This window comes from Theropithecus gelada, chromosome 3 (genome assembly GCF_003255815.1).
Source record: "Theropithecus gelada isolate Dixy chromosome 3, Tgel_1.0, whole genome shotgun sequence".
NCBI classification, from domain to species: domain Eukaryota; kingdom Metazoa; phylum Chordata; class Mammalia; order Primates; family Cercopithecidae; genus Theropithecus; species Theropithecus gelada.
The window spans coordinates 94,678,875-94,695,727 of NC_037670.1; positions in this window are offsets into that span (position 1 = coordinate 94,678,875).

The following is a 16,853-nucleotide window of genomic DNA, read 5'->3' on the forward strand; positions in this document are numbered from 1 at the left end:
TTATGGATTTTGGAAAGGAAGATTATAAAGTTCTGTTTTCATTACATTATATCAAGGGTACATACTAGGCAACATGATTTGTCACTGTTGATGATAATCTTAATCGCCTGGCTGAGGTAATGTTTGTTAGGTTTCTCCACTGTAAATTTACTCTCTTTTTCCCCTTTACATACTATATTCTCTGAGAGGAAGTCACTATGTGCAGCCCACACTTAAGGAGTAGAGATATGGCCTCTTCTTTTAGGGCAGAGTATCTACATAATTTATTTGGAATTCTTAGTCATTCACTTTTTATTTCCAAAGATCAGCACAGAGCCCCCAGCATAGTAGGTTCTTAATACATGTGAAGTGTAAGAATAGGATTAAACAGAATTTTTCCGCTTAAGAAAGTTTATAGGATCTGGATGTCAGCAAAATGGTGAATAAGACTTTCTAATGCTTGTACTCCTGCAGAAACATCGATCTGAACAACTATACATGCACAAAAATACACCCCCCAGGCCACCTGCTGTGGCCCTATATGCCAGTGAATCCATAGTTCGGGCCTGCTTCAACAGACCTTGGGTCTAGCCCTATCCTGATAGACCCCAAGCTCCAGGCTAGCTTTCATGGCTTCAAGTACCAAGCCAACACCCATGATCCTTGCTTCCAGGCTATAACCCAGAGATGCAGCATCCAGTAGACCCAGAGTCCAAACTCACCCCAGTAGACCCCAATGTCAGGCAAGACCTCATGGACTGAGACTACAGAACCAACCCTGCCGACCCAGGCTCCAAACTGGCCATGGTGGACCCAGGACCTAGGCCTGCCCCTGCAGACTCACCCTCCAGGGCAACCCCAGTGCAGGCCAGTTTCCAGCCCCATCTTAGTGCCTGCCCATCCCCTGTAGATTGAAGCTCAAAGCACACAGCAGAACTAGGTCAGCCCCTATAGACCCAGGATTTGGGCAGGATCCCATGGACACAGGCTGTAGGCACACTCCCATGGACTCAATCAACATGTCCACCCCAGTGGATGCAGACCCCAGGTACAACCCTGTAGACCTGGGCACCAGGGCAGGCTCTCTGGGAAATCCAGCAGTAACTCTACCTGTGAACCACACCAAATAGCATGCCCAGAATCTCTAGACAGACTGACTGGTAAAAGGTTTTCCAGATAAAGTGTGTCTGCAAAGATTGTAATAAGTCCCTGTTTATTCAAATTAACAGACACCAACACATACCAATAAGGTTCAAGAAAAATCAGGGAAACATGATACCACCAAACAAGGAAAATAAAGTGCTAACTAATCCTAAAGAAATTGAGATCTATGAAATGATTTACAAAGAATTCAAAATAACTGTTTTACGGAAACTTAGTAAACTTGAAGGAAATATGGAGAAATAATTCAATGATAAATGATGAAATGAGAAATTTAATAGAGATTAAAATTATCTTTAAAAATCAAATCCTAGAGCTGAAAAATGTAGTGAATGATATAAAAAATACAATAGAGAGCATCAATAGTAAAATTGATGAAGAAAAAGAATCTGTGAACTGGAAGACAGGTTATTGGAAAATATATAAGAGGAGAATATGTAAATAAAAGGAGAAAACAGAAAAAAAAATTAAAGGAATAAAGAAAGCTTCCATAATTTATGGGAAAGCATCAAAAGAGAAAATGTTTGAATTATACCATTTCAAGAGGGAGAGAAAAGAGATAAAGGGCCAGAAAAATTACTATTATTTTTTTCTTTTGAGAGGAAATCTCACTCTGTCATCCAGGTTGGAGTGCAGTGGCGCGATCTCAGCTCACTGCAACCTCTGCCTCCTGGCCCTCTGCTCCCCAGTCCTGCTGAACTGTGAATCAATTAAACCTCTTTCCTTTATAAATTACCCAGCCTCAGGATGTCTTTATTAATACGATACCAGAGGTAGCTATGCTTATATCAGATAAAATAAACAAAGAAGGTCATTATGTAATGATAAAGGGGTTAATTCATCAACAGTATATAACAATTATAAATATATATGCACACAACATCAAAGCACCTAGATATGCCTCAGCCTCCCAAGTAGCTGGGATTACAGGTACCTGCCACCATGCCCAGCTAATTTTTGTATTTCTAGTAAAGGCAAGGTTTTGGTGAAAGATATAATCTAGTGAAAGATATAAATATCACTATATGGGAAGGTCAAAAGTCTCCAATCAGATTCGATCCAAATGAGACTACACCAAGACACATTAAAATCAAACTGTCAAAAAATAAAGACAAAGGGAGGATCCTGAAAGCAGCAAGAGAATAAGCATATCACACATAGAGGAGTTTTAAAAAGGCTAGCAGTGTATTTCTCAGCAGAAACCTTATAAGCCAGGAGAAAGTGGGATTATGTATTCATGATGCTGAAGAAAAAAAAAATAGAAATCCTGCCAATTAAGACTACTGATATTCAGCAAAGTTGTTCTTTAGAAATGAAGGAGAAATAAAGGCTTCCCAGAGTTTATACCACCAGAACTGCCTTACAAGAAATGCTAAAGAGATTTCTTCAAGCTGAAGAAAAGGACTCTAATTAGTAAGAAAAAAATGTATGGAAGTATAAAATTCACTGGTAAAAGTAAGCACAGAGTCAAATTCAGAATATTCTAATCCTGTAATAGTGGTGTGCAGATCATTTATATTTAGTATAAAGGTTAAAATACAACACTATTAAAAATAATAATAGCTACAATAATTTGCTAAGATATACACAATATAAAAAGATGTAGATTCAAACATCAAAACATAAAATATCAACATTCTTTACTCAGAGTGAAAAGTTTTTTAACATAAAATGGGTAAAATAAAAGTATTGAGTTTTTCTATGCAATAAAAATTAAATAATTATCATCTTAAAGTAGCCTGTTATATTTTATATAAGCCTTGTGGTAACCACAAAGCAAAAACCTACAGTAGATACATTAAAGATAAAAAGTAAAGAACAAAGCATACCACTAAACAAAATCACCTAATCACAAAGGAAGACAGTAAGAGAGGAACAAAGGATCCACAAAACAACCAAAGAAAAAAATAACAAAATGACAATACTGAGTCCATACCTATCAATAATTACCTTGAATGTAAATGGATTAATTATCCAATCAAAAGACAGAAAGTGTATTAACAAATAGGCCCAACTACACACTGGCTAGAAGAGACCCCTTTCACCTTTAAGGATACACACAGATTAAAATGAAAGGATGAAAAAAACAAATTCCATGCAACTTGAAACCAAAAGATAGCTGATATGGTTTGGCTGTGTCCCCACCCAAATCTCACCTTGAATGTAGTTACCATAATCCCCACGTGTCCTGGGAGGGGCCTGGTGGGAAGTAATTGAATCTTGGGGGTGGTTACTCCCATGCTGTTGTTCTCATGATAGTGGGTGAGTTCTCACGAGGTCTGATAGTTTTATAAGGGGCTTTTTCCCCTTTTGCTTGGCACTTCTTGCTGCCACCATGTGAAGAAGGACATGTTTGCTTCCCCTTCTGCCATGATTGTAAGTTTCCTGAGGGCTCCTCAGTCCTGCTGAACTGTGAATCAATTAAACCTCTTTCCTTTATAAATTACCAAGCCTCAGGATGTCTTTATTAATACGATACCAGAGGTAGCTATGCTTATATCAGATAAAATAAACAAAGAAGGTCATTATATAATGATAAAGGGGCTAATTCATCAACAGTATATAACAATTATAAATATATATGCACACAACATCAAAGCACCTAGATATGTAAAGCAAATTTTAATAGTTTTGAAGGAAGAGATAAGCTGTAATATAAAAATACCACTTTCAGCAATGGACAGATTATCCAGGCAGAAAAGCAAGAAGAATATCTTGGATTCAAACTACACTTTAGATCAAATAGGCCTAATAGACATTACAGAATATGCCATCTAACACCAGGAGAATGCATATTCTTCTTAAGTGCACATGAAACTTGTTTAGTGGCCTAGACAAGAATAGATCATACAGTATAGACCCCTAAACAAATCTTAACAAATTTAAAATTGAAATCATACCAAGTATCTTTTCTAACCACAATGGAATTAAACCAGAAATCAATAACCAGGAAGAATTTTAGAAAATTCACAAATACATGAAAATTCAACAACATGCTCCTTAACAACCAATGGGTCAAATAAAAAATTTAAAGAGAAGTTTAAAAATATCTTGAGACAAACAAAAATAGATACACAACATGCCCAAACTTATGGGCTGTAGCAAAAGCGTTTCTAAAAGGGAATTTTATAGCAATAAATGCCTACATCAAAAGGTAAGAAAGATCTCGAACAACAAATCAAGGAGGTAGAAGGAAAAAGAACAAACTAAGCCCAGAGTTAGTATAATGAAAGAAATAATAAAAGTAAGAGCATAAGTAAATGAAATAGACATTAGAAAAACAAGGAAGATCAATGAACAAAAGAGTTGATTTTTTTAAAAGATAATCATAACTGACGTTTAGACTAAGAAAAAAGACAGAAGACTCAAATAAATAAAACCAGAAGACATTACGACTGATACTATAGAAATACAAAAGATTGTAAGAGACCACTGTGAGTAATTATACACCAACAAATTGGATTACCTAGAAGAAATGAATAAATTTCAAGACACATACAACCTACCAAGACTGAATCCTGAAGAAACAGAAAATTTGAATAGGTGAATAACAAGTAAGAAGACTTAATTAATAATAAAAAGTCTCCCATTAAAGAAAAGCCCAGGACTTGAGGGTGTCACTGCTAAATTCTACCATGCACTTAAATAAGAACTACAAATGCTTCCAAAAAATTGAAGAAAAAGGAATACTTCCAAATTCATTTTATGAAGCCAGCATTACTCTGTTACCAAAACCAGAAAAGAACACTACAATAGAAGAAAATTATAGGCCATATCCATAATGAGCATAAATTCAAAAGTCCTGAACAAAATACTAGCAAATCGAATTCAAAAGCAAGTTAAAAGCATTGTTCCTCATGATCAAGTGAGATTTATCCCTGGAATGCAACGATATTTCAACATATGTGAATCTATAAATATGAAGCACCACATTAACAGAATGAAGGACAAAAACCATATAAACATCTCAATGGATGAGAAAAAGCATTTTACAATATTCAACATCTCTTCATGATTTAAAAAAAAATAAAATAAAAAAAAAAAAACCTCTCACCAAATTAGGCATAGAAGGAATATACCCCAACACCATAAAGGCCATACATGACAAATCCACAACTAACGTCATACTCAATGGTGAAAAGTATTCAAAGCATTTTTCCTAAGATCAGAAACAAGAGGAGGATGCCCACTCTTGCCAATTCTAGTCAACATAGTACTAGAAGAGCAATTAAAGAAGAGAAAGAAATAGAAGGCATCTAAATTGGAAATAAGGGAGTTAAATGTTCTCTGTTTTCAGATGACATGATCATATATATTGAAAACCCTAAGATTGCCACTAAAAAATTCTTTGAACTAATAAAAGAATTCAGGAAAGTTGCTGGAGACAGTCAGCATACGAAAGTCAGTAGCATTTCTGTATGCTAACAGTGAACTATCTAAGAGAAAAAAATCAAGCAAACAATATCATTTACAATGGCTACAAAAAACAAAATACATAGGAATAAATTTAACCAAGGAAATGAAAGACATGTATACTGAAAGCTATAAAACATTGATGAAAGAAACTGAAGAAGATACAAATAAATGGAAAGACACTGTATGTTCATGGATTTGAAGAATTAATATTGTTAAAGTGTCCACACTACTTAATGTAATCTACAGATTCAGTGTAATCTCTGTCAAAATTCTAATGTTATTTTTCATAAAATAGCAATAACTAAAATTCATATGGAACCACAAAATCCCCCAAATACCCAAAGCAATCTTGAACAAAAAGAACAAAGTTGAAGGCATCACACTCTCTGATTTCAAAATCTATTATTAAGCTATTATAATCAAAACAGCATATACCTACACAAAAATAGACACATCAACCAGTGTCATAGGTTAGAAAGCCTAGAAATAAAGCCAAGTATTTACAGTCAATTGACTTTCATCAAAGGTGCCAAGAACATACAATAAAGAAAAGATAGTCTCTTCAGTCAGTGGTGTTGGGAAAGCTGGATGTCCACATGCAAAAGAACAAAACTGGACGCTTATCTTACACTATATACAAAAATCAACTAATAATGGATTAAAGACTTAAACATAAAACTTGAACCTGCAAAACTACTAGGAAAAAAAATAGAGGAAAAGCTCCACAACATTGGTCTGGGTAATGATTTATTGCCTAGGACCCCCAAGTCACAGGCAGCTAAAGCAAAAGTAAACAAAATGGGATTAAATCAAACTAAAAACCTTCTGCATGGTCAAGAAGACAATCAACAAAGTGAAAAGACAATGCAAAGATTGGGAGATAATATTGCAAACCATACGTCTGATAAGGGGGTAATATCCAACATATATCAGAAACTCAAACAGTTTAATAGCAAGAAAACAACACAATTTTTAAAATAGACAATGGATCTGAACAGACATTTCTCAAAAAAAAACATACAAATGACCAATAGTTATATGAAAAAATGCTCAACATCTCTAATCTTTAGGGAAATACAAATTAAATCCGCAATGAGATATCACTGCATACCTCTTGGAATGGCTATTGTCAAAAAGATGAAATATAGGAATTGTTAGGATGTGGAGGGAGCCTTGGTACACTGTTGGTGGGATAGAAATTAGTACAGCCGTTTTGGAAAATAGTATGGAAATTTCTCAAAAACCTAAAAATAGAATTATCATATCATCCAGTAATCCCACTACTGAGCACATATCCAAAGGAAATGAAATCCATATGTTGAAGAGATATCTGCGATCCCATGTGTAATGCAGCATTATTCACAGTAACCAAAATATGGGATCAAGCTAGGTGACCATTGACAGATGAATGGATAAATGTGGTATATATAGCCAATGGAATACTCTTCAACTTTAATTAAAAGGAAATCCTGTCCTTTTCAACAATGTGGATGAAACTGAAGGGCATTATGTTAAGTGAAATAAGCCAGGCACAGAAACACAAATTCAGCACAATCTCACTTATATGTGGAATTGAAAAAAGTTGAACTCATAGAAGCAGAGAGCAGAATGATGGTTACCAGGAACAAGGCTGGGGTAGAGGTTAAGGAGATGTTGCTCATAGGATATAAAATTTCTGTTAGACAGGAGGAATAAATTCAAGACATCTATTGTACAACATAGTAACTGTTGTACAGTTACTATGTATTATATTCTTGTATAATACAAGTAATATTATTGTTATTGTATAATACAAGTAATATTATTATTACAGTTATTATATGTATTATATTCTTGAAACTTAATGAGAGTAGATTTTAAATGCTCTCACCTAAAAAAAAAATAAGTAAGGTAATGCATATGTTAATGAGCTCAATCTAGCTATTCCAGAATGTATCCATATTTCAAAACATCATTTTGTACACAATATGTATTTGTCAATTAAAATAGAATAATTTAAAAAGAAAGGTGATGCTATTCTCTGCATTTAAGCAGGAAAAAAAGCCTCATGCTCAATTTCCTTTTTTAAAAAAAGTTAGGCATGGAGGGGAAGATAAATGAGGTATTTGTGCTGATGGTGATGGTAGATGTTTTCTAGTTTTCTTTAGAGGGAGAAGAACTGTGTACATTTTACTATTATTTGAAATATTTGTGGCACTCCCTAAGGGGTCATACTTCCCGTACAGCCTTCCCTTGGTTTTTCCATTTCTCTTTGTCCTCAGACAGTAAATCAGCAGTTTTCCATATGAAGGAAATTGCTCCCTTTTCCAAGAACGAAGCCTACATGAGCAGAACCTTTTCCAAATCACTGAGGATGTAAATGTGATCCCGAAGTAAACCACTGAGATTTGGGTGTTTGTTGCTGTTACAGCATTACTTAGCCTATCTAGTCTGATTGCAAAATCCTAAGTTAGTAAAATGAGACCACCAAATACTGTGCTTGATTTCATTCTTATCAGTGATCACCTTTGGAATGCAGCCTTTTAGGACTGTTTATGTTTGGTTATGATACAAGTATGTTTTAAAACGTTTTCCCCATTATATTGAAAAAGAAACATTGTTCTTTTTTTTTTTTTTTTTTTTTTTGAGACGGAGTCTCGCTCTGTTGCCCAGGCTGGAGTGCAGTGGCCGGATCTCAGCTCACTACAAGCTCCAGCTCCTGGGTTCCCGCCATTCTCCTGCCTCAGCCTCCTGAGTAGCTGGGACTACAGGCGCCCGCCACCACGCCCGGCTAGTTTTTTGTATTTTTTAGTAGAGACGGGGTTTCACCGTGTTAGCCAGGATGGTCTTGATCTCCTGACCTCGTGATCCGCCCGTCTCGGCCTCCCAGAGTGCTGGGATTACAGGCATTGTTCTTTATAAAGGAACGAGCCTCATCTTTTGTTACAATACTATCAATAACATTAATTGAACTCCCACTGTGTGCAGAACACTGCGGCAGAAACTGTAATCATTTTTCTGAATATTAATTTTAGGATGACATCACTTACTTTTCATTTACATGAAAAAGTAAAGGTGTAATACTTAGAAGTAATAAACAAAGAAATTTAATTAGAATAATAATAAATTTAATTAGAATAATATACAATCAGAGGTGGATTTTACCATGACGCTAATGAAGCTTAGGCTTCAGGAAACTTCATTTGCACAGGTACCTTCTAAGACTATATTCATAATTTAATATTATTTTACTTAAAAGGACCCCAGATGTATATAAGCTTCAGGCCCCACCAAACCTGGCTCTTTCCATCAATACTACCACATATGAAAGCATGAAAACAAAGAGCTATAAGAGTCCTAAGAATAAAGGGCAGCACTCCCACACTGGAGCAAGTACACAGAATCTGTATATCTCACCTCCCAGAAATAGGGTTTTTGGAAAGGTGAACCTGACGTTTGAGTTCTGTAGTGAGATTTAAAACTGAGTCAGCAGAGTGAACAGGCAACCTACAGAATGGGAGAAAATTTTTGCAATCTACTCATCTGACAAAGAGCTAATATCCATAACCTACAAAGAACTCAAACAAATTTACAAGAAAAAAACAAACAACCTCATCAAAAAGTGGGCAAAGGATACGAACAGACATTTCTCAAAAGAAGACATTCATACAGCCAACAGACACATGAAAAAATACTCATCATCACTGGCCATTAGAGAAATGCAAATTAAAACCACAATGAGATACCATCTCATACCAGTTAGAATGGCAATCATTAAAAAAATCAGGAAATAACAGGTGCTGGAGAGGATGTGGAGAAATAGGAACACTTTTACACTGTTGGTGGGACTGCAAACTAGTTCAACCATTGTGGAAAACAGTGTGGCGATTCCTCAAAGATCTAGAACTAGAAATACCATTTGACCCAGCCATCCTATTACTGGGTATATACCCAAAGGATTTCAAATCATGCTGCTATAAAGACACATGCACACGTATGTTTATTGCAGCACTAGTCACAATAGCAAAGACTTGGAGTCAACCCAAATGTCCATCAGTGACAGACTGGATTAAGAAAATGTGGCACATATACACCATGGAATACTATGCAGCCATAAAAAAGGATGAGTTCGTGTCCTTTGTAGGGACATGGATGCAGCTGGAAACCATCATTCTCAGCAAACTATCGCAAGAACAGAAAACCAAACACCACATGTTCTCACTCATAGATGGAAATTGAACAATGAGATCACTTGGACACAGGAAGGGGAACATCACACACCGGGGCCTATTGTGGGGAGGGGGTAGTGGGGAGGGATAGCATTAGGAGATATACCTAATGTAAATGACGAGTTAATGAGTGCAGCACACCAACATGGCACATGTATACATATGTAACAAACCTGCACGTTGTGCACATGTACACTAGAACTTAAAGTATAATAATAAAAAATAAAATAAAATAAAACTGAGTCAGCAGGTGCATCTATAACTGTAAGGCAGGAGGATATATTCAGCCTCAGGCAGAGTCCCCTTAACCTGGAAACTACCTGTATTAGTCTGTCTCACACTGCCAATAAAGACATACCCAAGACTGGATAATTTATAGAGGAAAGAGGTTTAATTGACCCACAGTTCCACATGGCTTGGGAGGCCTCAAAATCATGGCAGAAAAGCAAGGGACATCTTACGTGGCAGCAGGCAAGAGAGAATGAGAGCCAAGTGAAAGGAGAAACCCTTATAAAACCATCAGGCTGGGCGCAGTGGCTCACGCCTGTAATCCCAGCACTGTGGAAGGCCAAGGTGGGCGGATCATGAGGTCAGGAGATCAAGACCATCCTGGCCAACATGGTGAAACCCCGTCTCTACTAAAAGTACAAAAATTAGCTGGGTGTGGTGGCACACGCCTGTAATCCCAGCTACTTAGGAGGCTGAGGCAGGAGAATTGCTTGAACCCGGGAGTTGGAGGTTGCAGTGAGCCAAGATCACCACTACACTCCAGCTTGGTGACAGAAAAAAAAAAAAAAAAAAAATCAGATCTCATGAGACTTATTTACTACTATGAAAACAGTATGGGGGAAGCTGCCTCCATGATTCAGTTATCACCACCTGGTCCCACCCTTGACATGTGGAGGTTATTATAATTCAAGATGAGATTTGGGTGGGGACACAGCCAAACCTATCACTACCCAACCTGCAAGGTAAGTGTCAGTGTACCCATCATAGAATTTTCCTATCATGTGGCTTTCATTTTATTATCCAAAAACTATTTGAGCAAGTTATTAGTCTTCTTCATAAAAGTTCCAGTTTTTACTGAGATCATTTTTTCTAGAATTCATTTCATCTTGAAAATAAGTTTTCTTACGGTTGCTGGTAATATTTTTTCTTGAGGTTTAAGCAACTATTTTTCTCAATTAATTTTGTCAACTTCTAGATCTGCAACAATGGATACTGTACTGCTCATCATCTGTTCAGGAATTCCCCATTGAAAGGAGAGGTCTGTGCAGTCATAGAAGTTGTAATGTGACCCATTAAGGATTTCTTTCTCCTGCTGAATTTTGAATGGGAACTGAATGAATACGCTGCCTCTATTTTTAATAATTCCTTTCCTATGCAAAAATGTGTGGGTCATGGTGAAGTTTCATCACAACCCAATGTTCATTTGTGAAATACTGTGAACTGCAATTAGTCATGTACAAATATGAAGCACCATTATCATGTGCATGTTAGCAGGTCCTCAACAAAGTTTTTGAATTATGAAACAAACAAGAGCCTTTGCATATACATGTATGCTTTCAGGGTGAATTTAAAATATTTCTTTTCATATGTATTATTATAAAAACTTTATGTTAAGGTGATCCATGTACCTCAAATCTATAATCAGCTTACATTGCAAGAAAACATTTTAAAATATAGATATATATTTATATGTATATGCCTACATTTATACATGTAATATTAGTAGGTGAACTAAAGCCCTTATCAGAAAATCACATAAATAAGTTTTATACCAATTAAATTAGAGGAAGAATGTAAGCAAATAAGTACTACTTATGGGCTGTTTTCAGTGGATTTGAACTAATCATTAGGTTATATTTCAGCTCTAATATAATATTAACTTATAATGTAAAATATAAGTTCATGTTGCCTTTTGAAGTTGGGATGTTCAACCAGCTGGAAAACCTTATATCTCATATGAAAAAAATATATATACAAAATTTAGGATGCCTTTTTGAAGGGATCCATTTTTAGTCCTTTTAATAGTTAGGGTTTGCTAAGTTATGAAATATTTAAATGGTGGCTCAAGCAAATTAAGTTTTATTTATTTAATTTTAACATAAGTCTAAAGACAGGAAGCTGTTGATATTGATTGGTGGCTCAAGGATAGAAGGCCAAGATTGGTAAATTTTGTGGCCTTTTCTTCATTAAATTGCAATTACAGATTCAGCCATCAAACTAATTTCTAGACAGTAAGAAAAGACAAGAGGAAAATATAAAAGGGATAGTACATGTATCAGGAAAACAAGGGCTTTCCCAGAAGTTCAACATACTTCTGCCTAGTTCTCACTGGCCACAACTATGACACATCATCAATGCTGTCTGCAAGGAAGACTGGAAAAGAGAATTCTGTTTATTAGCCTCCATACTAAAGAAAGATAAAGGAAAGAGAGTTAGAATGGATGAGTGAATCAACTTATAATATCTGCCATAGTCCTTAAAGTTAGGTTTCCTAAAAAATATTGTATCGACTGTAATAGGAAAATTTTGTTATCCAAGGATTTTTGAAGAATGTGCTTTGTTACAGAATTTCATAGAGTTTCAGAAATTCATCTGCCTGATTTTAGTGACCATATCTAACCCATCTAGGTTTTACAAATGAGGAAGCTGAGATCCACAAACTCTAACTGACTTGCCCAAGACAACAGTCCAGAATTAGTTATTCCAGAACCAAGAGCCCACTCTGATTTATCACACGGCTTCTGTGTTAGCATCCTCCTCCCAGTGTAACCCCTGTCCATTATGCCTTTTCTGTGTAAGTACTTTTTAAAAACAGTTTTAAAGAGAGAGAAAGAAAGAAAAGTATGCCTCCGATGCTCTAGCTTATTTCCATCTACTGAGCCAAAATTCCATATACATAGCAAAGATGTCTCAATATATTGGTATGGTTTTGATTAATATGAAAAGACAGTTTTACATTATAACCCTCTTTTTCTGCTGCCCCCATTCTAAACCTTCTGCTGTTAACTTTGGAGTTATTATGTCTGAACATTAAGAATACTGGAACGAATCTTCCTTTACTAAGGATAATTGTAACTGCCTATTAAGGAGTACAGTCTCATCTGTACCTCCTTGGTACAGAGCTGTCTGAGAAGATAGGATACATCCACAAAATAGTTTCAAGAAAATTCAAGTTTAGAAAAAAAGATTAATTTTGAGAGCAATTTTAAAAATGTTTGTTTTACTATAGTTTTGATCATTAAAATCTTTATGTTCTGTTAAATATAATCGGAAAACAGAATTTTTTCTTAGAGTTTATTTTTAAAATTTTAATTTCTAGATTTTATTATGTAACAAGCTCTACTAGTTATTTATATATTCCCAATTTTTATTTTTATGTAATTCAAGAACATTTAGAAGGCATTAAGTAGGCCAGGCATGGTGGCTCACGCCTATAATCCCAGCATTTTGGGAGGCCAAGTCGGGCAGATCACCTGAGGTTGGGAGTTTGAAACCAGCCTGGCCAACATGGTTAAACCTCATCTGTACTGAAAATACAAAAAAATTAGCTGGGCATGGTGGCACATGCCTGTAATCCCAGCTACTTGGGTGGCTGAGGCAAGAGAACTGTTTGAACCTGGGAGGCAGAGGTTGCAATGAGCCGAGATCACACCATTGCACTCCAGCCTGGGCGACAAGAGCAAAACTCCATCTCAAAAAAAATAAAAAATAAAAAATAAAAAAAAAGAAAGCATTAAGTAAATTAAAATCATGTCATTGTCTTTTAAAAAATAGTTCATTGTAATGTAGATTTGTTTAAAATATATAAGCTTTATTTATTCTAAGCTAAAGAACTCCAATAAACAGGTTTTAAATGGTCTCAGTTGGCAGACAATTTTTAAAAGATAAAATACTAAGACTGTAGAGCTAAATTCACACAATTACCATGTCACTCTGAACAGAGTATCAAGAAATAAGACAATGGTGGAATAGAGCAGAGGGTACCATGGACTTGACTTAATGGTGGCATTGCTCAGAGGTTTTTGGGGGTTTTTTTGTTTTGTTTTGTTTTGTTTTGAGATGGAGTCTCACTCTGTCGCCAGGCTGGAGTGCAGTGGCACAATCTCGGCTCACTGCAACCTTGCTCAGAAGTCTTTTACTGGCCAAGTAGGCAAATTTACTATGAAAGTAAAAACATGTCTTTACAGATATTTCTGTCATTAAAAAGTAAACATAAACAAAGATCTACAGATAGACAGTGAACGAGTAATAGTCTGACAATGAATTCTGATGGCATGAGGAATGTATTTGCTTTTTAAAAGTTATGCAAAATTACAAACACCCCCCGCCACACACACACACTTTAAAGGTTTATTTTATGCTCATGAAATTGGTTCTTGGCAGGTTGGCTATCAGTCTCTTCTACAATGTCTCTATTCCAGGGCCTAGGCACATAGAACATAGCTATCCTGAAAGGGCATTCTCATAATGGAGGAAACAAAGCTATGGTGGATGGGTGCACTGGCTCTAAAGGCTTCCACATGAGAGTTACATACATCTGCTCTGCTCATATTTCATTAGCAAAAGCAAATCATTTGGCCATGCCTAACTTCAGTGGAAAGAGGTATAATCGTCTCATTGGGAGGAAGTTCAAGTAGTATTGAACATATTGTAATATTTATTAAGGATTTCCTATATACAAGGCAGTAGACTAGATGCTAGCACACAGATGATCTCATTTAATTTTTACAACCCTACAATTTGGGTACTGATAATTGTCACCATTAAAGAAGAGGAAATTAAGTCAGAATAAAGTTAACTAGTTAAATCTCACAGCTAATGAATGAATAATGAAGCCCAATTCAGACACAGACAGTCTGACGTTGGGGCCCAGCTCCTAACAAATTATACTGAAGTAGCAACACAAGGTTCTACTGCACAGTTTATTGAATGCAGAAGGCAAAAGCTGCAATATTCAGAAATATGAGCAAAACAAAGGAAGCTCATAAGACTTGAGCACTAAGTCAGCAAGTCTTGGTAATACACATATTCAGTAAACTTGATTATTTGCAAAAGCAATCCAGACCTACCTTGCAACATCCATAATAGCACAGAAAGAGGCATTCCAAGGAAATGAGGCCAAGAATGCCAATAAGGATACCATCTGACAGATATTTATTGAAAAAGACCAAAGGCTAAGACCAAGAGGACTGAAAAAATTAACTAAGATGTGGGTCCCGGGCCTTTCAGGGATCCCTGGTTAGGAGGAATTTGTGGTCAAAACTAAACGCATACTGAATGTTTCTTTACTTATAGGTGTCTATATTAACATGTTATCTTAAATCTTAATTTAGTAATAGTTTTATTTATAATACATACTTGTGATATTCTCAAATAATGCCATTTTATCAAACCTAAAATTTAGTGGATATTGCTCCCAGTGAAAATAACAATCAGAACCGTCCCAGACATGACCATTGGTGTTGTGATCATCATCACCACCACAGCTAACATTTAATAAGAGTTCATAGGTATCATATGTTTCTCTCTATTTACATTATCTCAATCAACCCAAATAATAACCTTGTGAGAAATGTACAATAATCAACCATGAGGTAATTGAGGCTTAGAGGGATTAAGTAACTTGCATAAGTTCACGGAACTGGTAAGTTGTGAACCAAGATTAGACTCCAGGTCTGTCAGACTCTATGGTTTGGCTTTCACACTGGGGCTTAGGCAATTCCTTCCTTTGTTCACTCCAGAATGAGCTAAGAGAAGTAGGCAGGAGTATATAGAACTAAGCCCAATCTGATACAATTACATGAAAGGTACATGGGATTAATCAATTAGTTTATTTTCCAAACCCAAAACTTTACTTTTCCCCCATTTTGACTCACATCCATCAAAATAAAAACAGTATGATATTGATTATATTCTAGTGCAAATACATTTCCGTTACTTTGGTCACCTTAAGCAGGATGAGCTTACTGCTGTAGCTATAGAATTGTTTCTAGGGACAAGTGTGGACAAACTAATATGTGAGCTGCTACCAGCATTTCCAGCTGGTTGAGTCCACTCTTTTCCTGCTCACCCAAATCAACCCAGTCCTCTTTCTCATTTGTCCTAACAGGCCCAGATGCTGCTGCTGCTTCTTTCTCAAGCTATTCAACATAAAATTGTTCAGGTATGCAATTAGAACTCAGTTATCACATAAACTTATTAAATAAAATGCTGCATATTTCTTGCAGTCCTATTATTCCTTGGTTCTAATCCTGGCCGTCTGATATACTAACAAAGGAGAAAGATTTTTAAAAATTAAAAATTAAGTTAGACTTTGAATATAAATCACATTCTATAGTAAACCACTTACCTTCAATAGACAAGTAGTTATCTGAATGGATAAAGAAATGAACACAATATTGACTGAGCACATTATTAAATGTGTCAATTCATTTTGGATTCCAACCTTAACTGTTCATTTATGCTCAGCTCTTCATCATTCGTGGCTTTGTGTAATCAATAATCAGTAAACGGGTCACATTTTCAGTTTAATTTCAATGTAGTTTCAGTTTCATGGTAATTGGGTCACATTTTGCAGTTTAAAGAGAATTATTTCATTCATTCTCTTCTCAGTCAGCCCAGATGGCTGACCTCTGCAGACTGCATCACCTGGCTTCCTTGCCTTTGGGCACCTGGTTGGGTTTGGCCAGTGTGAGGGTCAGAAAGAGAGGTAACATATTATTTAGCACCACCACTCCCAGCTCTGTCTGCTGGGCTATAACTTGGTAGTGACTGCATGCCTCTTCAGCTTGAAGTTTCCAGAGCTACGGCTCTTACAGGATTTGTTAAATTGCCCTCACTTCTCAACTTTTCAGACCTAGGGATACTAAGGACTTGCTGCTATTGCTGCAAGAATACCAGAAGTACCTGGTTCCTAGGTAGTTTATTACTTGTTGACTTTTTTAAACCTTGCCTATACCTCTGTATAGGCACCTTTGATTGTGCTATCTGTTTTTCTGCCTGGACAATTATATAGGCTAAAACCATCTGCAATAAGAATAAGTCTTTAAGTCAGTCAACCACAAAATATTCTGACTGAGG